Source organism: Gadus macrocephalus, chromosome 16 (genome assembly GCF_031168955.1).
Source record: "Gadus macrocephalus chromosome 16, ASM3116895v1".
Taxonomy (NCBI): domain Eukaryota; kingdom Metazoa; phylum Chordata; class Actinopteri; order Gadiformes; family Gadidae; genus Gadus; species Gadus macrocephalus.
Window position 1 is genome coordinate 1,607,532 of NC_082397.1, and position 24,340 is coordinate 1,631,871.

General features: G+C 45.2%; 1 protein-coding gene and 2 long non-coding RNA genes across 4 annotated transcripts in view; 1 reads left to right on the top strand and 2 right to left on the bottom strand.

The window, feature by feature from the left end:
- LOC132473960 (uncharacterized) overlaps positions 1-24,340 on the bottom strand; it is a 206,532-nt gene that overhangs the window by 44,780 nt on the left and 137,412 nt on the right. The window lies entirely within an intron of this gene.
- Positions 1-24,340, top strand: part of LOC132473973 (uncharacterized) — an 84,239-nt gene that overhangs the window by 43,685 nt on the left and 16,214 nt on the right. The gene's annotated exons all lie outside the window — the stretch shown is intronic.
- On the bottom strand, positions 6,614-13,748 carry LOC132473967 (uncharacterized). 2 transcript variants are annotated; one of them, XR_009529524.1, is made up of 4 exons: positions 13,203-13,748; positions 7,685-8,041; positions 7,252-7,436; positions 6,614-7,112 (listed from the first exon to the last, which is right to left on the bottom strand). It is a non-coding gene; the product is annotated as an uncharacterized LOC132473967 (long non-coding RNA). The 2 variants fall into 2 exon arrangements; XR_009529522.1 differs by having other exon boundaries at positions 7,252-7,386; positions 13,203-13,737.

The following is a 24,340-nucleotide window of genomic DNA, read 5'->3' on the forward strand; positions in this document are numbered from 1 at the left end:
AACTTCATTAACATTTTAAACTCACTGATCCGAGCAGAAGTTGGGGTCAGACCCAGGGCTGAGCATAGGACAGGGTGCCTCTCAATCAGATAATCAACCATCAGGCGACTTTCTCTCTCCCCTTTCTCCATCACCGTATCAATGAGACAACGTGCTCTGTCTTTACTGGTCATCTTCCCCTCTACAGTCTTCATCTCCTGGTCATTCAACACATCCATCTTCCTAAAGTAATGCAGGAGATCGATGACATCGTAGTCCGACAACCTGTCGATTAATTCAGAGCGAATCCTTCCAAGTTCTGAAAGACAAATCAAGAGAAATAGAAAATAATATTAAAACAAAACGTTACAACTATTCTCAGATGACCACTAGTGGTGGTAGTGTTGGTTCAAGATGCTACAAAAACCAAACTGATTCCTCAACATCACCTAAACTTCTGTGTGTTCATCTTAATCCACAGCCTACATGAAGTACATATAGAGGACAATATCTAAGATTCTGGGTGACATTATACAATTGGCTGTCTGGTGCAGTTATTGTAATATTTGATGTTCATTTGTAAGACAAGGAATCAGAATGTATTGTTAGTGTAGATTTATCTTAACACCAGCTGTTCTTAGATTTGACAGTTCTAAAGAGAGAGTAGAAAGAGCAGAAGAGAGCAAGGTTATGAAACTAAACAACTAAGAACCGCCCTCTCCCTCTTTGCTACCTCGCTCCCTGCGTTTATAATGATAATAATAATAATAATAACAACAACAACAACAACTAGGACTGCAAGCAGCCCCCGAGGTATTCACAGCCCGCCCACCGCCAACCCCAGCGACCGTCTTATCAAGGGATTCACGTCATGATCCTAGACGCAACTATGCCTCCGATAGGGGCGGGGCTTTCTTCAGCACTGGCTCTTATGTTAGTCCCCAAATCAAACGTCACACACACACACACACACACACACACACACACACACACACACACACACACACACACACACACACACACACACACACACACACACACACACACACACTTCAAAGAAGATGCTGTTTATGTGTGATTCTGGGCCCCTGCAGGTGAAGAGGTGCATTATTCTTAACAGCAATTACTTTGATTGACACCGAAACTTCAGCAAAGTAGTTGCTGGAAAAACTTTACACACATAATGAGGGAACTTCATTAACATGTTAAACTCACTGATCCGAGCAGAAGTTGGGGTCAGACCCAGGGTCCAGCATAGGTCAGGGTGCCACTCCGTCAGATAATCAACCATCAGGCGACTTCCTCTCTCCCCTTTCTCCATCACCGTATCAATGAGACAACGTGCTCTGTCTTTACTGGTCATCTTCTCCTCTACAGTCTTCATCTCCTGGTCATTCAACACATTCTTCTTCCTAAGGTAATACAGGAGACTGATGACATCGTCGTCCGACAACCAGTCGATTAATTCAGAGCCAATCCTTCCAAGTTCTGAAAGACAAATCGAGAGAAATGGAAAATAATATTAAAACAAAACGTTACAACTATTCTCAGATTACCACTAGTGGTGGTAGTGTTGGTTCAAGATGCCACAAAAACCAAACTGATTCCTCAACATCACCTAAACTTCTGTGTGTTCATCTTAACTCACAGCCTACATGAAGTACATATAGTGGACAATATTTAAGATTTTGGGTGACATTATACAATTGGCTGTCTGGTGCAGTTCTCGTAATATTTGATGTTATTTTGTAAGACAAGGAATCAGAATGTATTGATAGTGTAGATTTATCTTAATACCAGCTGTTCTTAGATTCGACAGTTCTAAAGAGAGAGTAGAAAGAGCAGAAGGGAGCAAGGTTATGAAACTAACAACCGCCCTCTCCCTCTTTGCTCCCTCGCTCCCTGCGTTTATAATAATAATAATAATAATAACAATAATAATAATAACAACTAGGACTGCAAGCAGCCCCCGAGGTATTCACAGCCCGCCCACCGCCAACCACAGCGACCGCCTTATCAAGCGATTCACGTCATGATCCTAGACGCAACTATGCCTCCGATAGGGGCGGGGCTTTCTTCAGCACTGGCCCTTATTTTAGTCCCCAAATCAACAACACACACACACACACACACACACACACACACACACACACACACACACACACACACAAACACACATATATAATATTTGAAATCAGCCAATTTTATTGAAGGCCACATTTCCGCTATACAAGTTAAAGAAATGCATGACCTGTTTTGACCAAAGGGGGGCCTGACAAATTAAGTTGGAGAACCACAGGCTGTCTGCCTCCTGCTGCCAAAGCAGAACCCAATTTAAATTCATTAGGTTCAGTTGTGCTTTGGAACCCGCAACATTTTAGATTTGGTGTTTGGGTCGATATGTTTGGTATGTTTGAGTCTGAATTTTTAAAAGTGTAATAACGGATAGTAGGACACATGGGTCGGCTGGAACAGATTACCTTCGCACTATCATGCTCCTCAATAGTTAGCTAGCGTATCTCCTGGTCTTTTAAACCACCTTGATTCTTTAGCAGATCTTTTTTGGAGAAATAATCCATTGTGTCAGGGTTTTAACACCCTCTCTTGCAACCATTGATCAACATTTTTTTGAATCCCTGCATGATAACTTAATGAAGACTTAAGTCATGTGTTTATGACATATGTTCTAGAGTAGGCATAGGTTTACAGTCTGTATCCAGAACACCCAACAGGTATTCCAGAGAGCACCTTTTGCAGTCTTTGCCCCCATAATTTGGGAGCCACAGGCTGGCTTCCTATTGCTGCAAAAGGCCTGACACCTAGGTCAGCAACAGGGGGATTAGGACTCAATAGCCCGACTCAGGAGGCAAAAATCTGTGTTGAAAGAATGGTCATTACTGGGAGATAGGTCGGTACACAGGAAAACAATTGGAGATCAGGCAAATCCGGCAGGGAGAAGGCAAAGACGTAGTCGGGAGTAAACGGGCAGGATTCAGAAAACCGGGAACCGTAAATTTCACTCGAAAATGCTTGAAACAAAGAACAAAGACGCACTGGCAAAGAGGAAGGAAAACATGGGAGGGGAATATTAAAGAGGGGCAGGTGAGATAATTAAGGTGAGGGAGGACAATCAGAGATGAGAGAAACGTAAGGACAGGGAGTGAAGTAATCAACGTAGACGGTGAGACCCGAACCCTGACCCAATTTAATGCATCAGGTCAAATTTGAGATTCCGTGTTCAGGACCATGATTCAAAAGATTAATTTGAGTGACTATTTCACTTCTATGTTAAATTTAACTCACCCATGTATTCTTCGCCACTCTCCTTTTCGAGTGACGGAGGTGAGGACGGCTGCCCAGACCCACTCCCGGTCTCCCCCTTCATATATTCACTTCCAAATCCTGAAAAATTGTAAATATATACATTTTTTTTAATACGACATTTCTCTATGAAGCTCCTCTACAAAGTTGTACAACTTAACATCTGAAGCCCACAGATTGAGACCTTGAGTCAACGGGTGAGCAGATAAGGAGTCAATGGAGGAGTCATGATACTGGAGTGATGCCTTCATTGTGGAAAGGATCCCTACAGAGAAATAAAACTTGTTTATTTACCTTTCTTCATCAAGTGATAACATAGATCACTATGTTAAGGATCATATAAGACAAATCACCACATTTGAAAAAAAAGTGCAGGGCTCTCAAGTCTCACGCATTCGGCGTGAGACACATGCAATTCAACCCATGCCCACGCTCTCACGCCACACTTCGTATTTCACACGCAGAGAAATTACCAGGATAGCGCCCACCAATTTGGAACAGCCCTCTTTTTGAGACACTTTAAAAAAAGAGGTGTGGCGGAATTTCAAAATCGTCCGGGATTTTATTAAAGCCTCATACATCTTCACCTTGAATTTGCCTTGCTTTTCTCTGGGTCGTTCACAAACTAGTAAGGCTACGCCCTCCCCTACTCAGTTCTGTTCGCTTTGCATTGGTGGAAGTGAGTAGGGGGAGTGGTTAAGTTGAGCCTTCAGATTGGACGGTTTGACTTACTTAGTTACCGTCATGTTTTGTATTTATTTTTTTACCATTATTGTATTATTGGGACAAACATTAACACATTTCTCCTACAGGGGATTGATAAAGTTCTATCTATTAAACAGAAAGAAACACTTGGTCATACTTTACACACTTTACCACAGCTTTGGCCTACTGAATGCCACAGATATATTTTAAGCATTGGACTGAATGCCACATAAATATATAATAATGTTTTTGCACGTTTGCAACGTTTAAAAGTTCAAACCGGTCCACTTAAAAGTTAAGTGGACCGGTTTGAATTCAGTCTGCGGGAGTCCTGAATCTGTGCAGACTAGAGCAGCACTAAACAGCAGTATTGATGTGATGCGCTATGCATAGAGATTCAAATGTGCAACATTTTGCAAGAAATGATTCTAAATCTGCCCATAAATGTACAATTCAGAATTTTGCGGTTTTCACTTGCTACAATATTGCATCTGTGTTAGCAGAGATGGTTTGCTCAACGAACCTGGCGTGCATACTGCATACCCAGTGCTAGGCCGAATATAATAAATGTAGAAATAACACACAGTGGGGCATCAGTGCTGTTTGACTGGAACTAACCGTCGTTTATTAAACGCGCGTTTATTAAAAGGTCACATGTCTATTCAGGGACATCCTATTGGCTGCCGCTGTACACACAACACTGCATACAGCATATTATGTATAACAAAGTAAATACAACAGACTGTGACAATGGAGGGCAGATACTTTCATGTCAACAATCTGTCAGTTGTCAAATTTGCTGAACAAAATGTTAAACTTCAATAATTGTTCATAGTCAACTTATATAGTGCATTTATTTAAGCTCTCAACAGCATAACCATACAGCTTCGCCACATCGGCGGGAAAACACGGCACACGCAAAGTACATCCATGGAATCAGCCGTTCAAAACCAGTCTGCATGAACCGTATGACAACTGGATGGCAGGGGATGCGGACAAGGAATACACCGCAGGGGTGAACATGAGAGCCCCAACTCGCCGAATAGTAGCCTGGGTGCTTTAAGCATGGAATAAGCTGGATACGGAGTGGGTGAAAAACTGTGTGTGTGTGTGTGTGTGTGTGTGTGTGTGTGTGTGTGTGTGTGTGTGTGTGTGTGTGTGTGTGTGTGTGTGTGTGTGTGTGTGTGTGTGTGCATGCGTGCAGGCGTTATTCGATTGCCTGGTAAACATGTTATGGGAGAAATAAACCATTACTTTTATATTAACTATGAGTATTATCAGGCCTATATACAGCAGGCATATACATTAATGGTGGAAAGTAGAGAACCCACCTCTGGACTCAGAGCAAGGGCCTCATAAGGCGCCAGGGAGCCTGGGGCCCCGGCTACTGTCATCCTCCCTCTGTTTAGATTAACTACAGGAGATGACCACATACCTAAATGAATGTAAGGCGTCCATGCCATATAAGGCAGTGTCTTTGCAAACCTCACTCGGCTCTGTTGTTGCTAGTTTGCGGGTAACAATAAAGTCTATACATATCTATATAGTCAATACTTGTTCCGGACTCCCCGATTCCTTATATTTATAGTTAGTTGAAGTGATAAGATAATTCAGTTATAATTTGCTACGACAATGTACGGTAATATTCATACTGGTTTAAATAATACATTCAGGGACGGCTGGTATAAATGGGCTAACAGGCTAAGCCCTCCCTACCTTTTACAGTAAAAATGAAAAAATATTATTAAAGACCTTAGAACATATTGTTATATAGAACCTAAAGCAGCAACAGCACCAAAAAGTGACAGAAAAACCCAGGATATATGACATATCTTGGGTTTTTTCCTGTGAATGGGCTAAATGTATTCAGCCCAAGCGGAGTAGCGTAAGCTTCCATTCAATTTTGATTGACAGGTATCGTGACACGCCCCCTTCATATGCTTCCCATTTGGGCTAAAGTCATTCAGCCCAAGTAGCGTAAGCGGCCATTTCATTGTGATTGGCAGGTGTCGTGACACGCCCCCATTTGGGCTAATTTCATTTAACCCAAGCACAGTAGCCGGTGGCGTCCATGTTTTCCTCCATGGACCGAGCGAAATAATAAAGCGCTTGAAGTGTGGGCGTGGCGTCAGATCCGAGATCCGAGTCGGTTCGCAGAGGGGGATTATCAAGCTGATACGTAGTACTTCCGCATTCGGTGTTCATTGTGCACTGTGACATCCGGTGAATCACTCATCACTCTGGCGAACTGATGATGGAGGACCGGCAGTTCACTTTCACGACATCCCTGGTAAATGTACCCAAAGTCACGTTTTCTGAAGTTCACAGACTTACCGAACAACACTCCATAACAGCCCGCTCCAAACTGGACCAGGGATTGTTTATTTTTCGAGAAATATATCGACTACGAATGCGAGTGTCTGCTAGCTAGCTTACGCTAGGTAGGTTGGCTTATGCTAACGTCGGTTTGGCGTCAGCTCAGTCTGGAGGGATGAAATGATAAGAGATGAAAAATGTGGTAGACTTGTACTTCTTTGGTACATATATGAATGTGTATCTTCAGCAGAAAGTGAAATGAATGTGAAATGAACTGAATGAATAAAGGAACTGAAAGAATAAAATGATTTAATTCATTCCCTTTTTCTGAGGACATCATTTACTACATTATATATTAACATTATTTTGAATACTTTCAGGATGGACTGACTGGACTTTAAAATTGATTATAGATGAAAGACTTCTCATTCAATTACTTACATGTCATTCAATATATACAATGTTTTCAGTGTACAAAATTACAGCTCCGGAAAAAATGAAGGGACCACTCCAAATGTTCAGTGCCTCTCGTTTTAATATTTATATATTATATTTAATATTTATAGGTACATGTTTGAGTAGAAACACAGGGATGTAGCCTTTTAAATCAAGTGGTCCCTGGAAGTTGGTCATCACACAGCAGACGGTCCACAGCTGATTGACTGTCGCAGACAAGGTGAAAGGACAGTGTGTTCCCAGATGCGGTATTCCTTGACTCTGCCTATTGCTCTTTCTACGAGGATTCGAAGTCGAGCGATTGCTTGTGTTTTCAGAGCATCCTCTTCAGTGAACTGCGCAGTGGTTAGAGATAAATTAATTAGTAATATTATTGTGAGTGCTTCTGTCCATCTTAAACATTTGTCTGCATATCTTAATGGTCACATTTGGGTCAAAGTTTTAATTTGAAATGTTCATTCCTTTCATGCTTACCTGTCATCTTGAAGGGTGGTATAATCAGCGTTGCCCCACGATCAGCTAGTGGCTTCTCGATGGTGAAACCCTTGTCTGCCATGCAGCCATCTCCTGGCTCCAGTAAATCCAGCAGTCCACCTCGTTCAGTCAGCTCTGGGTCGGAGATGGAGCCGGTGAAGAGACTTGACACAAAAGTCACAGCACTACAAGGGGCAATCCCAATCCAGGCCTTAAAGGTTGTTGTGTTCTTGTAAGATGATGTTCGGGTAATCATCGACTGCACCTCGGTGCAGTCGATGATTACCTGAACATCTGGACTGTACTGCACAAATTAGCTTGGCATGGTATTCTTGACTTGCTGTTTACTCATCCAGATGGGGAGGGAGCCAAGGAGCAGGTAACGGTAGTTGGCCCACGGTATAACAACATGGGAGACAGTGGACACACTGACCTGAAACATGTCAGCCAGCACCTTCTCTTGCAGGCCTGCAGCAACCCGGCAGCAGAAGAGAAAAAACTCAACCAGTTGCAGTCTACACGTTGGACTGGGAGAAATGGGTTCAAATGTTTGTTTCTTTTTCTGAGCTTTCGACCAATAAACCAACATGGAGGCAGATGGTTGAATAACCTCCCAGAAGTCACAAAAAACATCTCTTGACATGAATCTGGTGTAAAAAAGGATGTCCGCGTCTGAGACACAGAATCTGTGAAAAGGCACTTGAACCACTTTCAGCTGTGACAGCTCTCATCAGCTCCTTGACTGTTTCTTCCAATTGCTGTATGTGTACAGCAGCAGCATCCAGTGCACCTGTATGAGATGTGGAAAAAAAATTAAAACATCTAACCCAGATTTTGGCTGTGACTTGCATATTGGAAGCAGTTTGGACCTCTAAAGAAATTGCTTTTTGTAGCTCAATATTGCTTTTAAATTTTGCTTTTTATAGCTCAATATTCACCTTTACAATTAAGTAAGATATAAAATGCAACATTTGTAGTTGTGATTGTCAGAGTATTAGAGTGTTTACGGTACTCTGCTTTACGGCTGTCGTAACGTAGCTGTTGATGTTTACTCTAGTGGGTGTTACGGCAGTGGGAGGGGCTTTCACGTGAGTCTTGATCCGGTATGCTGTGAACATGAACCCGAGAGCTCCTGGATAAAGTCGGAAGTAACAACTTACCTGTGTCTGGACATTCCGTGTTTTATTACATGGTGTCAGAAGTGGCCAGTGGTTTTGCAAAGAGTGTAAATCATGGCGAAGTTCAACCCACCGGAGAGTTTTAGCTTTGATAAACCGACGGAGTGGACCGACTGGAAAAGGCGGTTCGAGAGATATCGGACGGCTACGGAGCTCAACAAGAAGTCGGGTGAAGTACAAGTGTGTTCCCTGGTGTACGCAATGGGGAGTGAAGCGGAAAATATTTTCAAGTCGTTTACTTTTACTGACCCAGGACACCAGAATAATTTCAATATAGTGATGGAGAAGTTCGACGAGTACTTTTTCCCGCGGCGGAATGTAATCCATGAGCGTGCTGTTTTCCACCAGCGCGTGCAGCGGCCTGGCGAGCCGGCAGAGACTTTCATCAGGGCTCTCTATGATTTATCAGAACACTGCGAGTTTGGGGTGGGTAGAGATGAAAATATTCGGGACCGAATCGTGGTGGGGATTCAAGATAAAGAGCAGTCTCGTAAATTGCAGCTCATGGCGGATCTTACACTGGCGCAGACTATACAGTCTGTTCGCCAGTCAGAGACAGTGAACATGCAGATCAGTGCGCAGGCAGCAGAGGCCATGGCAGCCACGGCATCCGTACAAGAGGTGCGGGGCGCGCGGAAGACGAATATAAAATGGCAGCGCAACGCCGAGAGAGCGGGAAAGACGGAGCACGGGAGGAAGTGCAGCCGGTGTGGGAAAACAGAGCACAAGGATCCAGAGAGATGCCCCGCTCGCAATTCAGCTTGCAACAAATGCGGCAGTAACGGACATTGGCAGAGCCAGTGCAAAACCAAAGCGGTGAGGGAAGTAACAGAGGCAGATGAGCAGAGTGAATACTTCCTGGGATCAGTGAATGCAAACGCGAGTGATGAGTGGACAGTGCAACTTCTGCTGGGTGCAACTCCTGTTAAGTTTAAGATCGATACTGGGGCTGATGCTAGTGTAATGTGTGAAGAGACTTTCAATATGCTCATTCCAGAGAGAGAACTGAAGCAGACTAGTGTATTTTTGACCAGCCCAGGGGGTCAATTAGACTGTAAAGGACAATTTCAAGTTAACACCACATACAAGAAGAACTCATACTCATTCCCAGTGTATGTTATTAGAGGAAAGTCTGTCAACAACTTACTCAGTAGATCCACTGCAGCTGAGATGGGCCTCGTGAAACGGATCGAGGAGGTCCATGGTGCCTTTGGAGAGCATGGCACGCTCAAGACGGAGCCTGTGAGGATACAGCTCAAGGACAACGCCACCCCGTACGCGGTGCAGACTGCGCGCAGGGTCCCAATACCGCTGACGTCCAAGGTCAGGGAGGAGCTGCGCCGCATGGAGGGGTACGGCATCATAGAGAAGGTAACCCAGCCAACCGATTGGTGCGCCCCCATGGTGCCCGTGCTCAAAAAGAACGGAAAGGTTCGTATATGTGTGGATCGTAAGAAACTAAATGAACAGGTAAAGAGAGAGAGATTCATCTTACCTACACCAGAGGAGATTACAGCGGAGCTGTGTGGAGCAACGGTGTTCTCCAGCCTTGATGCAGCCTCTGGGTTCTTCCAGATTCCTCTGCACAGTGAGAGTAGCCTACTCACCACATTCATTACGCCATTTGGCAGGTACTGTTTCCGGCGCTTACCATTCGGGATAACGAGCGCCCCAGAAATTTTCCAAAGGAAAATGTTGGAGACACTTCAAGGCCTACAGGGCGTCTCAGTTTACATGGATGACATTATTGTGTATGGAAAGGACATGGAAGAGCACGACCTCCATCTCCAGAAGGTCCTGGAGAGAGTCAAGTCTGCTGGGCTCAAGCTCAATAAGGAAAAGTGTAAGCTCAGACAAGAGCAGCTCAACTTCCTGGGCCAGGTGGTCGATGCCACAGGCGTGCGGCCGGATCCAGCAAAGGTGCGAGCAATCCGGGAGCTCGCTGCACCAGAGAACGTCCACGAGCTCAAACGTATCCTGGGCATGGTGAACTATCTCGGTAAATATGTGCCGAACCTGTCCACAGTGGGCCAGCCACTGTACAAGCTGCTCCGGTCCAAGACAGCTTGGACCTGGGGTCCCGCACAACACACAGCTTTTGAGAAGCTAAAAGAGCTACTGATGACATCGCCAGTGTTAGTGTTTTATGACGTCAACAGACCCACCGCTGTCTCAGCTGATGCAAGCAGCTATGGGCTCGGTGGCGTGCTGTTGCAGCTCCATGGACAAAACTGGAAACCAGTCGCATACTGCTCAAGGAGGCTGACAGACGCAGAGACCAGATACGCGCAGATTGAGAAAGAGTGCCTGGCGAGTGTCTGGGCCTGTGAACGGTTTGAAAAATACCTCTACGGCCTGGAGAGTTTTGAACTTGTGACAGACCACAAGCCCCTGGTCCCACTAATGAACAGTAAAGACTTAGACAACGTTCCATTAAGGTGCCAGAGACTTCTTATGCGGCTCATGCGCTTTAAGCCAGTGGCTGCGTATGCGCCGGGGAAGACCCTTGTTGTGGCAGACACACTGTCACGGAGCCCTCTGAGCAACGCGGAGGACGGGAGAGACACACACTCTGAGGTTGAGTGCTACATTGCAGCAGTCATGGACAGCGTGCCAGCTACCAAACAGAAGATGAACAACATCAGAGCAGCTACCGCAGCTGATGAGAAGCTGCAGACAGTGATCAGGTACATTGGGTCCGGCTGGCCAGAACACGCATGCCAAGTACCAAGCAACATACGTGAGTACTTCTCTATGAGAGATGAACTTTCAGAGTATGGCGGGATGGTCGTGAGAGGAAGCCGCATCGTGATACCAGGGACGCTGAGGGCAGACATCCTTGAGAGAATCCACGACGGACATCAAGGGCTCTCAAAGTGTCGGGACAGGGCAAACGCCGCTGTCTGGTGGCCCGGCATCTCCTCACAACTGAAACACAAGGTGTTGTCATGTCAGTCCTGCTGTGAGTTGAGAAGAGCACAGCAGAAGGAGCCGTTGATCTCTACCCCGCTCCCCGACAGACCATGGCAGCGCATAGCTCTGGACCTATGCGAACATAATAAACAGAAATACTTAATCATCTCAGACTACTACTCGAGATACATCGAGATATTGCACATGAAAACAACAACAAGTGCTCATGTCTCTCTGAAGCTGAAAGCTATATGCGCCCGTTACGGCATTCCAGATGTGGTCGTCAGCGACAACGGGCCGCAGTTCACAAGCACAGAGTTTCGAGACCTCGCCCGTGAGCTTGACTTTGAACACGTCACCTCAAGCCCACACAACGCACAAGGCAACGGTCACGCAGAGAGGGCGGTGCAGACCGCAAAGCGACTATTGAAACAGAACGACCCTCTCATCGCACTCATGTGCTACAGGTCAACACCATGCAGCACAACTGGAGCCAGCCCAGCTGAACTACTAATGGGCCGGAAGATTCGAACGACACTGCCTACCCTCGAGAGAAACCTGCAGCCCTCATGGCCCGACAGGCAGCGCATCAGGCAGAAGGACGAGGCAGAGAAGAAGAAGCAAGCCTTCTACTACAACAGACGCCATGGGGCCAGACCCCTACCCCCACTTCAGCCTGGTGGTAACGTCCTCACCAAGCTGGACCACCAGAAATCCTGGACAGCTCCTGCAGTTGTGACCGCTGAGAGTGTCACGCCACGCTCTTACATCATCCAGACGCAGCAGGGGGCAAGACTCAGGCGCAACCGGCGCCACCTGCAGGAGATGCCTGCTCCACAGCCGCCTGGAGGCAAAGCACCTGTCTTACCTGTTTGCACGGACAATCCGGACATCAATCGACAGCAGGGGGACTCCAGTGTCAGCATGCATGCTGGTGCTGAAAATCTGTCACAGACCAGGTCTGGACGGATCTCTAAGCCAGTCATCAGACTGGACTTGTGAGTTAACATGTCCTCGCACTCATGGCCTTTGGGGGGGAAGAAGGGAAAAGAGTTCCAGGTGTGGTAACCTTTAAACCACATAAAAGAGTTCCAGGTGGTAAAGCCACATAAAAAGAAAAAGAGTTCCATAGAATGTTATAAACTGATGTGTTTTAATATCAAAAGAGTTCAGGAATGCAAACTGTTATCTTATAGTGAAAAGTAATTTCATAATCGTTTGATAATCTAAAGGTTTATTGAATATAAGTACTACAGAAGATAGACCAAGGGTTGAATGTCGTTTATTGATATTTAATGAAGAATGACATTGTTTACATTTCACAGGATGTTTAATGTGGTCCTGCTTATTGCTACAGAATACCATTGTTCTTTACAGAATGTTTATCTGTTTACTTTATTGAGGAAAGTAGAACTAAAAAGGGGAGATGTCAGAGTATTAGAGTGTTTACGGTACTCTGCTTTACGGCTGTCGTAACGTAGCTGTTGATGTTTACTCTAGTGGGTGTTACGGCAGTGGGAGGGGCTTTCACGTGAGTCTTGATCCGGTATGCTGTGAACATGAACCCGAGAGCTCCTGGATAAAGTCAGAAGTAACAACTTACCTGTGTCTGGACATTCCGTGTTTTATTACAGTGATGAAGCTTTTCACATTGTGGTTTGGTCAAATGCTGGGACATTAATAAGACTAAACATTTTGTGCCCGAGTTCTGAAAAGTTGACCTACCTCCTCGGTATAACCTACTAAGAGCCCATTCTGTGATTAAACCATAGGTAGTACATCCTGTCAGGTAGGTGGTTTAAGAACAGTATGGGGTAATAGTAAGCCAATATTTCAGAACACTAACAAACACTGACAAACCTGGTTTAGCAGCAGAACCGAAATCATGTTCTGTCATCACCACCGAAGTTGAGATCTCCTCCATCGGCTCTTATTCACAGGGCAGCGGTTGCTCCAGAGGAAGGGATGGGTGAACGTCTTGGCCTAAGCGAGTTGATGCTCTTTTATAAAAAGACCCCCTTCTTGGCAGTCCCCAGTTGTTCCACTGGAAACGGGAGGGTACAGACCCGATTTTCAGTCGCTTGGTGTGACCCCGGTTGGTTGCTAGCTGTAGCGTTTGTAGTCTGATTCACCCGTGCCGGCTACAAACAAACGTGCTACCTTGTTTTATTTTAAAGTTTGGCCCTTCATCCCGGCGAACCGCTTGAATCCACTTCTTCCTTAGACTCATTTCAGTCGGGAATCCAAGTAGGGTAGTAGGGTTGGTGTTGTTTGTTAGATGTACAAAGTGGAACAGAGCAGTGACATCTAGCCTTTGTTTCAGCCATGGTGGAAGTGCGCCGGAAGTTTTCATGCACAACAAAGACAAATTCCGCCACCGGAACCAGGAAGCGTGATAATCCCCTATACTCGAACGCAGCTTCCATTGACGTTTGATTGACAGGTGCCCTGACACGCCCCCTTCATATGCTTCCCATTTGGGCTAAATTAGTTTAGCCCAAAGGCTACCCAGTCCGAAAGGCTGACCAGGGGTTCTCATCTAAAAGTAACAAGGAGATATAAAGTGGGATTAAAACATGTCTTCTGTTGACTACTTGTTATGTGGTTTACACATTGATATGGGAGGACTGGACACGCACACGCACACACGCGCGCACACACGCGCACACACACGCGCGCACACACGCGTGCACACACGCGTGCACACACACGCGCACACTAGGGATGAGTCGGTCGCGACCGATTCGTTCACAACGAACAAATCCCGAACGTGAACGACAAGAACTGGTTCCCCAAAACAAGAAGAACTGGTTCTTTGATTTTTTTTTTTTAACATAAAACAAAAATAGGGTCACGTAAATAAAATATACAAACGAACAGAGCTTCGTCTCCCCGCGACTTATAATGATTGAGTCTGCAACGTTCTCAAAGATTCAGCCAATGAGAGGTAGCAATGGTGTTGCTACCTCAAATTCGACGGTGGTACCGTCGAATTTGCGCGCTTTCTCTGTCTGACGTATCTTGGGTCATACCATTCGACGTGGGGCCACTCATATATCCCCCTACATTTCCGAAAATAGACTTGACCTCCATCTGTTTATTGGATAAACGCATTTCCCAATCCCAGGAGTCTTTGCTCCATTCTATGTCAATTCAAGAACAAACAAAGAAATTAAACTGCAGTTCGTATTTTTTATTTATGACCATGAAAGTTCTTTAACACCTGAATAATGAAGAATTAAATGTTAAGTAAAATAAAATTATAAATATAAAACCATTAATGATATAAAGAGAGTAAGCAAATGGTATAAATATTGGTGGGACATTAGGTTGTACAATATAGTATATCTTGTCGATTTTCACAGGGGGTAGAGCCTAGAAGTCGCTTAGATTATGCTCAGGGCCGTCTCGCGGGGGGAGGGCAGACACCTGTGAGATTCCCTGTCAAATGACGTAATCTGACGTAACGAACTAATCAAAACGAACGAATCAAACAAACGAACCGTTATAGTGAACTGAACTGAAAGAACTAGTTCCCGGAAAATAATCATTTTGCCCATCCCTAGCGCACACACACGCGCACACGCGCACGCGAGAAGGAGGGGCTCGGCCCGCCAACTAACGTGCAGAGATGCAGGGGCAGCTTCGCGCTTCGTAACAGAGACAGGGCAGAGCGCGAGCCGAGCGCGCAGGGGGAACTTTATGAATGGTGAATGAAGGAGATAACCTCCCCTGCTTAAAGTATTCTATTGCAGTTATGCCCAACCGGTATTTGCGAAGAATAAACACAGAAGCGAAAGATCTGTCACAAGACGATTGATACGTATCCCTGCAAATTTTTAAGTGAGTATAAGCAAATCCTGGTGCGTTCCTAGTGGGTATACGGCGTATTCCTGCGTGTCACGTAGACTACACCACTGCTCCTCTTGATACACTGACATAAAAACGACGGTCTTTCATCCACTTTGAAAAGCTTTCTTTCATCCCTGCGCACCCTTTCTCCTTCCCGATCTTTCTTTTCCTATGTTGTGACCCCGAGGGCCTTCTTCTCTGCCTCTCCATATTGAGGTACATGTCATGAGATGACAATACGGTTCAAATGAAGACACTCTGGCGCTCGCCTCCAGGGCGTGGTCGAGGGGGCACCCACTGGAGTGCCGTGTGGGGAGGAGGGGGGGGGGGAGGCGAAGGAGCGGGGGGGCGCCTTATCAGTGACGTTCCTCTGTTATTGATCATCGCGATATTCCATCGCTTTGGCGCCCCCTCTGGTGCAGCGCCCCTATCCGCCGCATATCAGTCCCTCCAGAAAAATGCGGCGTTTTTTTGTGATTGTTGCGGCCAAAAATCCTTGATTATGCGGCACGTTTTCTTAAAAAATGCGATGAAATATGCGGCATATTTATGCAATTTTATGCAATGAAAATGCAGGAACTTGCAAAAATTGTGGGAAAATGTGGGAACTTGCGTTCACGTTGCGTAATTACGTCACTTCATAACGTTCCCATGGCAACATGGGGAAATGGCTGCTCTTGTGTGTAGTAAACGCAACATTGATCAACTTTCTGCTAAGATATATGTGACTTTTTTGCAACAAAAAATGTAGACTTTGGCTGATTATGCGTTGAATTATGCGATCGCATACTCACATTTTTCTGGAGGGACTGCGCATATAGTGCATACTAGGGATGAGTCGGTCGCGACCGATTCGTTCACAACGAACGAATCCCGAACGTGAACGACAAGAACTGGTTCCCCAAAACAAGAAGAACTGGTTCTTTGATTCTTTTTTTTTAACATAAACCAGAAATATGGTCACGTAAATAAAATATACAAACGAACAGAGCTTCGTCTCCCCGCGACTTATATTGATTGAGTCTACAACGTTCTCAAAGATTCAGCCAATGAGAGGTAGCAATGGTGTTGCAATGGCACCTGGGTAAACAAATGACAAGGCGGTACCGTTGAATATGCGCGCTTCCTCTGTCTGACGTATCTTGGGTAATACCATTCGACGTGGGGCCCATATATCCCCCTACATTTTTTCGAAAATAGACTTGACCTCCATCTGTTTATTGGATAAACGCATTTCCCAATCCCAGGAGTCTTTGCTCCATTCTACGTCAATTTAAGAACAAACAAAGAAATTAAACTGCAGTTCGTATTTTTTATTTATGACCATGAAAGTTCTGTAATGCCTGAACAATGAAGAATTAAATGTAAAGTCAAATAAAATTATAAATGTGGGACGTTCGTTTTTACAAAATAGTATATCTTCACGATTTTCACGGGGGTTAGAGCCTAGAAGTCGTTTAAATTATGCTCACGGCCGTCTCGCCGGGGGGGGGCAGACACCAAATGACGTAATCTGACGTAACGAACAAATCAAAACGAACGAATCAAACAAACAAATCGTTATAGTGAACTGAACTGAAAGAACTAGTTCCCGGAAAATAATCATTTTGCCCATCCCTAGTGCATACCCACTTTTTGCGCCACTGTGGGGGGGTGTGTGTGTTTCTTTAAAAAGTACATTCATGGTAACAACTCACCAGACATACCAGCAGGAGAAGAGATCAGACCCAGGGTGCAGCATAAGTGAAGGTCCCTCTTCTTCATACTATTGATCATCATCAGACTTGCTCTCTCCCCTTTCGCCATCACCATGTCGACCAGACACTGTGCCACGTCCGCTCTGCTCTTCTCCTTCATCACAGAGTCCTCCTCCTCAGTACTGAAAACTTTATGATCAGTGAGGTCAACCAGGAGACCTTTGATAACCGGTGTAGTATAGTATCTTAGCTACTGGAGATATCGCGAGATGCTGGGAGAGATCGCGGGATGCGGAGAGACAGATAGACACGCTAGACTGAGAGCAGGGACATGGTGATTATAATGTGTTAAAGGCCCACTATGCAACTTTTTTAGCCAAAATTACATTAAGTATGCAGGTTGAGAGTTATGCTGATGGTTCTGCATCCATTTCTGGGTCGATTGGTGGGTGTGTCATTTTCCCATGTCGCCTCTACAGTGAAAAAGCGCATATGCAACTTGATGTGTTCGGACCGAGCGCACCCGGATGTGATGCGGCGGAAGTATCCTCGAAAATGTAGTCAGATTGTAGTTTCGAAAATGCTTTACGGCACAGACACACACCCAAACATGGCACCGGCTAGATATAAACAGCCAGTTGCGAGGCAATTGTTGCATTCATCATGGATCAATCGTGCGGCCACACCAAACGCGTTACTCGCGTTGGATAACGCGAATAACGCGCATCATTGTGTGGTGGTTACTCGGTTCAACGCTTCCAACGCGCCAACGCAGCTAGATGAGTCCATGTCCATGCAAGTGAACGGAGCGTTCCCTCTTCGTCATAACTATCAAACCAAACAGCCTTCACATTCACCGAGCGAACATTATGAAAGTAAAATGCAAATTTCTCGCTAAAAATGTTTCCATAAACGCATTTAATGGCGTAACTATGTTACTATTTCCACCCAGAATAAAGATAGTTGTCGGCCGTGGCTGTGCTGGAGTCCGAGGTAGGAACCCCAAACGCTGCCGTGTTTGGGTGATAGAGCTTAGATCGGGTTAGATTAAATAATCTCTGATATAAATAACAATAATCGGGTTAAATAACTTCACATGGTGTGTCTGGTGTGTTTCCAGCATTCGTAGTGTTGATCAGCAGAGAAATAGTCCGCCAAGACGTTGAGGTTGCTTAGCATCCAGACACTCAGTCCATGCAATGGAACGGAGCGTTCCCTCTTCGTCATAACTATCAAACCAAACATCCTTCACATTCACCGAGCGAACATCATGAAAGTAAAATGCACATTTCTCGCTAAAAATGTTTCCATAAACGCATTTAATGGCGTGACTATGTTACTATTTCCACCCAGAATAAAGAAAGATGTCGGCCGTATGCTTCTGTGCAAGGGTCACTACTCTCTGCCAGTGACGTCGGGTCAAGCTCCACGCTGATTTATGTTTATTGCAATACAAATACACCATTTTAAAAATGTATAACCTTGCCTACACTTTATGAACATTTACTTCGGACATGGCTCCACGCATTCGCCGGCTTCTTTGAAAACAAATGCACATGGCTCGCGTAGAAGTGCATGGGGAAGGGTCGTCAACGAGTTGTTACGACAGTGTTGTGAAATATCTCATACGAAGCTGTAGGGGGCGCTGTGTAGAGAAATGTGCGTGCCAAAACCAAGAAAACAGCGAAGAAATTCCCGAAGTTGCATAGTGGGCCTTTAATAAATCGAGTTAATAAGAACCTGACTGATCATTTATGGACAACACAACATTTGGCGACGAGGATGGGATAGTTTGCTATGAAGTCGAAGGCAACAAGACGACACGGATTTCACGTCTAATACGCCGGGGAAACGCAGACTGAACCACGAGTGACCACCATGTCGCAGGAGGGACAACAGGCTGCTGCTGCACCAGTGCCGCCGGCGCCTGCTTTCCACGCTCAACTAGCCCCGCCAGTCCCATTGAACCTGGGAGCATCGGACTTGTATACGGAATACACGTTATGGAAGGACTCGTACAATTTCTTCGAAGTTGCGAGTGGGACTGTCAGTGCACAGGACGCGGTCAGAAGAGCCACGTTTCTGCATTGCATTGGTGCGCCGACCCAGAGGATTTTCGCTAATCTACCCGGAGACAAAGGTACGCATGCGCAGGCTGTTGCTGCCCTGGATGTATACTTTACGCCATGGAGAAATGTGGTTTTGGAAAGACACAAGTTTAGACAAAGAGCTCAGTTTCCCGACGAGTCGGTTGATGCTTTTGTGAATGGACTGCGGGAACTAGCGAAATCGTGCGACTTCGGCGCCCTGGAGAATGACATGATCAGGGATCAGATTGTGGAGAAATGTGCGATGAAGAGGCTGCGTGACAAACTGTTACAGGAGGATGGACTGGTTTTAGACAAAGCATTGTCAACTGCAAGAGCTTTTGAAGCTGCGCAGACGGAGTCTAGATTATTTTCGGAGGCCAGTGATCACAGAGCCCGGGACAATCAGGTTCACTTCACGACGAGGAGGAGTCGCGGTGACGACACGAAAATGAAACCTAAAGCACACGGAAGAAGCGAAAGCAGAAATGATGATGACGGTGAGCATGACAACAGCGACACCAAGTGTTTCAGATGTGGAATGTCGTCCCACAGAGAAGATGAATGTCGAGCTCGGACTGCTACTTGTTTGTACTGTAAAAAAACTGGACATTATGCAAGAGTGTGTAGGAAGAAAATATTTGCACAGGGAGGGAAGAATAGTGACAGAAATAGGGATGAAGAAAAGCCCAAATTTCGTAAACCAGTTAGAGCAGTGCATGAACCTTCTGACTCAGAGTCAGATGAGTTTATTAATGCAGTTAATTCGGAAGGGACTGAAACAGTGAAAATAAATGGACAAAAGCTAAAAATGGTCATAGACACAGGAAGTGGTAGAAACTTCATAGGAGAAGACCTATTTAGAAGAACATTGTCCAGAAGGACAGAACTACGACCAACCAGAAAGAGGTTTTATGCCTATGCCCAGACAACACCACTTAGATGTGCTGGTTATTTTGAGGCAGAAATTAGATGGCAGGACAAGGTAGTGAAAGATGACGTTTATGTCATAGAAGGAAAGGTTGAGGCCTTGCTAGGTAGGAAAGCCAGCTTTGCATTGAAGATACTGAACCCGGGAGAAACTGTGAACACAGTAGGACAGACAGAGAGATTCAGTAATCTAGCAAATGAATTTCATTCACTTTTTAAAGGACTAGGTCAAATTAAAGGTTACAGTCATAAAGTTACAGTCGATGAGAAAGTCTCACCTGTAGCTCAGGGTTTGAGGAGAGTCCCTTTTCCAATGTTGGAGGCTGTGAACCAGGAGTTAGACAAGATGCTTGACCAAGGTATAATAGAGGAAGTGAATGAAGGATCAGAATGGGTCTCCAACATACTACTAATTCCAAAGAAAGACACCAAGGAAGTGAGGCTATGTGTAGATCTCAGGGAGGTGAATCATGCTGTGATCAGAGAAAGACATCCAGTACCGACTGTAGACAGCATCTTACATGCTGTGCAGGGAGCAAAAGTGTTTGCCAAGTTAGATGCACGGAAAGGGTTTTGGCAGTGTGACTTAGCCCCTGAATCTAGACACCTGACCACGTTCATTACTCACAGAGGGTGCTACCGCTTCAGAAAAGTCCCCTTTGGATTATCGAGTGCACCGGAAGCCTTTCAGAAAGCTATGGACTCGATGCTTTGCGGAATGCAGGGCACCGTCTGTTACATGGATGATGTTGTGATCTTCGGTGAGAATGATGAGCAATTGGAACAAAGAATGAGACAAGTCTTCCAGAGATTCACGGACAGAGGCCTAACCCTGAACAGAGACAAGTGCATATTCGGACTACAGCAGATTGAGATACTTGGTCATGTGATCTCAGCCGAAGGAATTAAACCAGATGTAAGGAAGGTTGAAGCTATCTGTAAAGCACCAAGACCTGAGAATGTACAGCTACTTCGCTCATTCCTAGGCACCTGCGGATTTCTGATGAAGTTCATACCGAGCTATGCGAACCTATCAGAACCTTTAAGGAGGTTGACTCGAAAAGGACAGGAATGGGAGTGGACGACAGAAACAGAGAAATCGTTCCAAGCAATGAAGGACGCGTTGGTAAGTGAGCCATGCCTGGCTTACTTTAAGCTGAATGCACCAACAGTAGTCATCAGTGATGCGAGCCCAGTAGGACTAGGAGCAGTCTTACTTCAAACCCAATCAGATGGACGGAACAAGCCAGTGGCGTATGCGAGCCGTTCATTGACTCCAACCGAGCGCCGCTACTCTCAGATAGAGCGGGAAGCTCTAGGTTGTGTTTGGGCTGTGGAACATTTCAGAACATACCTGTGGGGAGGAAAGTTTACGCTACAAACAGACCACAAGCCCCTCATCTACATGTTCAACCCAGAGAAAGCTACACTATCGCCACCCCGCATACAGAGATTAGGCTTGAGACTACAGCCGTACGACTACAAGATCGAACACATAGTGGGAAAATCCAATGTGGCAGATTCACTATCAAGACTTCCATTACAAGAGACTGAGGACAATGAGTATGTGGAATTGTATGTCGACAGAGTGTTGTCAGTGACTCTGCATGATGTACAGGCCATAACTCTGGAGGACATTCGCCTGAAAACGGCAGAGGATAAAACACTGATGCAGTTGAAGACGATCGTGGAGACAGGAAAATGGCCAAATCCGGTTCCGGAAACCTTACAGCCATTCAACAGGTGTGCAGAAGAGTTATGCACATACGATGGACTTGTACTGAGAGGACACAGGATTGTGTTGCCGAAAGCAATGACAAAACGAGTACTCAGGATCGGACACAAGACGCATCAGGGTGTGGTACGTACAAAACAGTACCTGAGGAGTAAATTCTATTGGCCTAACATGGATTTGGATGTTGAAAGAGACATTAGAAACTGCTCCGCCTGTGTACTCAATCAGCCGCTCCAGAACGATCAACCCCTCCAACCACTTGACTTACCACCGAGACCTTGGACGAAGTTAGGTATCGATCTGGTAGGTCCTATCCAGGGGTCTCATTTATAAAACTGTGCGTGGGATCGTTACTAAAAATGTGCATACGCCCAGAAGCCAAGTTTTGCGTGCGCCAAAAAATATTCGGATTTATAAAACACTGCGTACGCACACCTGTACGCAATCTTTGCTTTATAAATCACATACTGACTATAATTGTGCGCAGCTGAATCAGCTTCACGTTCCGCCCTCTACACGCCCCTTTTTAACCATAAATGGTCAATGCAAATGACCTCATGAATGCGATCTGCATATAAAACAGACTCAGATGCCGGTATTATGTCTTGTTGGAAACAATGGCAGAAGTACTGAGAAAATCAAAAAAGCGAAATTTCACGGAGGTTGAAGTGGAGACACTTGTGTGTGAGATGGAGGCCTGAAAGGTAGTTTTGTTCGGTGGTCACGGGATTGGAATCGCCAACAACAAAAAGCAGAGTGAGTGGCAACATGTTGCTGCAGCAGTGAACTCTGTCAGTAGCACGGAGCGCACAGTCCCAGAATTAAAAAAGAAGCGGTCTGACATAGAGTTACATATTTTTATGTAGCCTACCAATAAATCGTTATGGTCCCTAAAGACCCTCTCCCTCCGAATCCTGCCATTTGCATGGTCCGCCAGAAGTGCCACATGGTGCAGCATTACCACGGCGCTCAACTCTGTATTTATAGGGTTACGGTAGACTGACCGAGAACACTTAATGAAAAGCATCAAGAGTAACGGACAACGATTGTGATGAGGAGTGTGTCTTGGTTTTCCACACTTGGGATTTAATTGACATTTGATTATGTGTTTACAGTGTCAAATAAAAATATTATGTTATTGACACATGTTGGACAGATGCTTTATTCCATGCAGTCGCGCCGTCAGTGGACAGTATGGAGTGACGGGATTAAATATAGAGATTTATTTTTATTTCTATTCTAAGGAGATGTTTCTGGAGTTATAACTGAGAAATAACGCAGTTGACTTAAATTATTCTGATTACGTAGATTTAACGCATGATACGGGTCGAAATTACATTTATGAAGGGCGATGATAAAACATTATCGTTCTTCTCACTCTACAATTCTTCTGTCTGACTTCAGTTCACCACCACACCATCTGTGTCGCCATTTCTCCGTTTCCTCCAAACCATGCGTACGCATGGGTCAGAGTTTGCTTAGGGCTGCGCACATTCTCCCGTCAAGTCGGTTTTTTATAGATCACAACCAAATTTCAGCCCCGTTTTGTGCGTACGCAACGGTTATAAATGAGGCCCCAGAACAAGTTCATATTGACTGTGATTGACTACTATACCTCATTTCCAGAGGCTGTGGTGATATCTGACATATCATCAGCAACTGTCATTACAGAAATGACAAAGATCTTTTCTCGATTCGGATTCCCCCTAGAGGTCGTGACGGATAATGGCAGGCAGTTTGTAGGACAGCTTTTTGAGTCGTTCCTCAAGACGTGTGGAGTCAAACACATTCGTGCATCTCCATATTATCCGAAATCGAATGGGAAAATTGAGAGCTATGCTGTGCTGATGTTTGGACGAGACATTCGTACAAAGATTCCAAACGTGGAGAAGGGAGATGACATATCACACAACAGAAAGAAGACAAATGACATCCGACACCATCACCAGGAGTACAGAACCAAAATGAAACAGTACGCTGACCAGAAGAGAAGAGCGAAGGAACACAACTTTGAAGTTGGTGACGTTGTGTACATTGCTAGTATGGAGAACCAAGATCCAAGATCTTTGGATTCCATATTCAGAGACACTCGCTATGTGTTACTCAAAAACACATCGGACAATTCTTTCGAACTGATTAACACAGAAGATGGATCAAAGGTCATCAGGAATGTCAAACATCTGCGCCACACTCCAGTGGTAATGGACTTTGATGTTCCGGAGCCAACCGAGGCTCGGGTTCTCAATGACAATCTGGACATGGAGTTCGCTCAGATCACTCCAGCAGTCGAGATTCCACCTGAACCCGACTCTGCCCCTGTTCCAGAATGGCAGGTTGTCACTACCAGGCGTGGCAGGGTTGTTAGAAAGCCCGCACGTTACAGGGACACTTAGTAACTGTAAAGTGACTGTAAAGTAAAAAAAAAAAAAAAAAAAAAAGAAAGTTATGTTCAACTGTAATAATCATCATATTGAATCTGTTAATGAATGAAAAAAAAAAAGAGTTGTGAACATTACAGTACAGTGTTATTGTAGGCAACAGTAATAGACAGTTAGTCACAAGGGATTTAATTTGATTGTTTGTAATGAAACCCTTTTATGTTGAAGTAGTACTTTAATTCTAAACAAGGGAGGGATGTAGTATAGTATCTTAGCTACTGGAGATATCGCGAGATGCTGGGAGAGATCGCGGGATGCG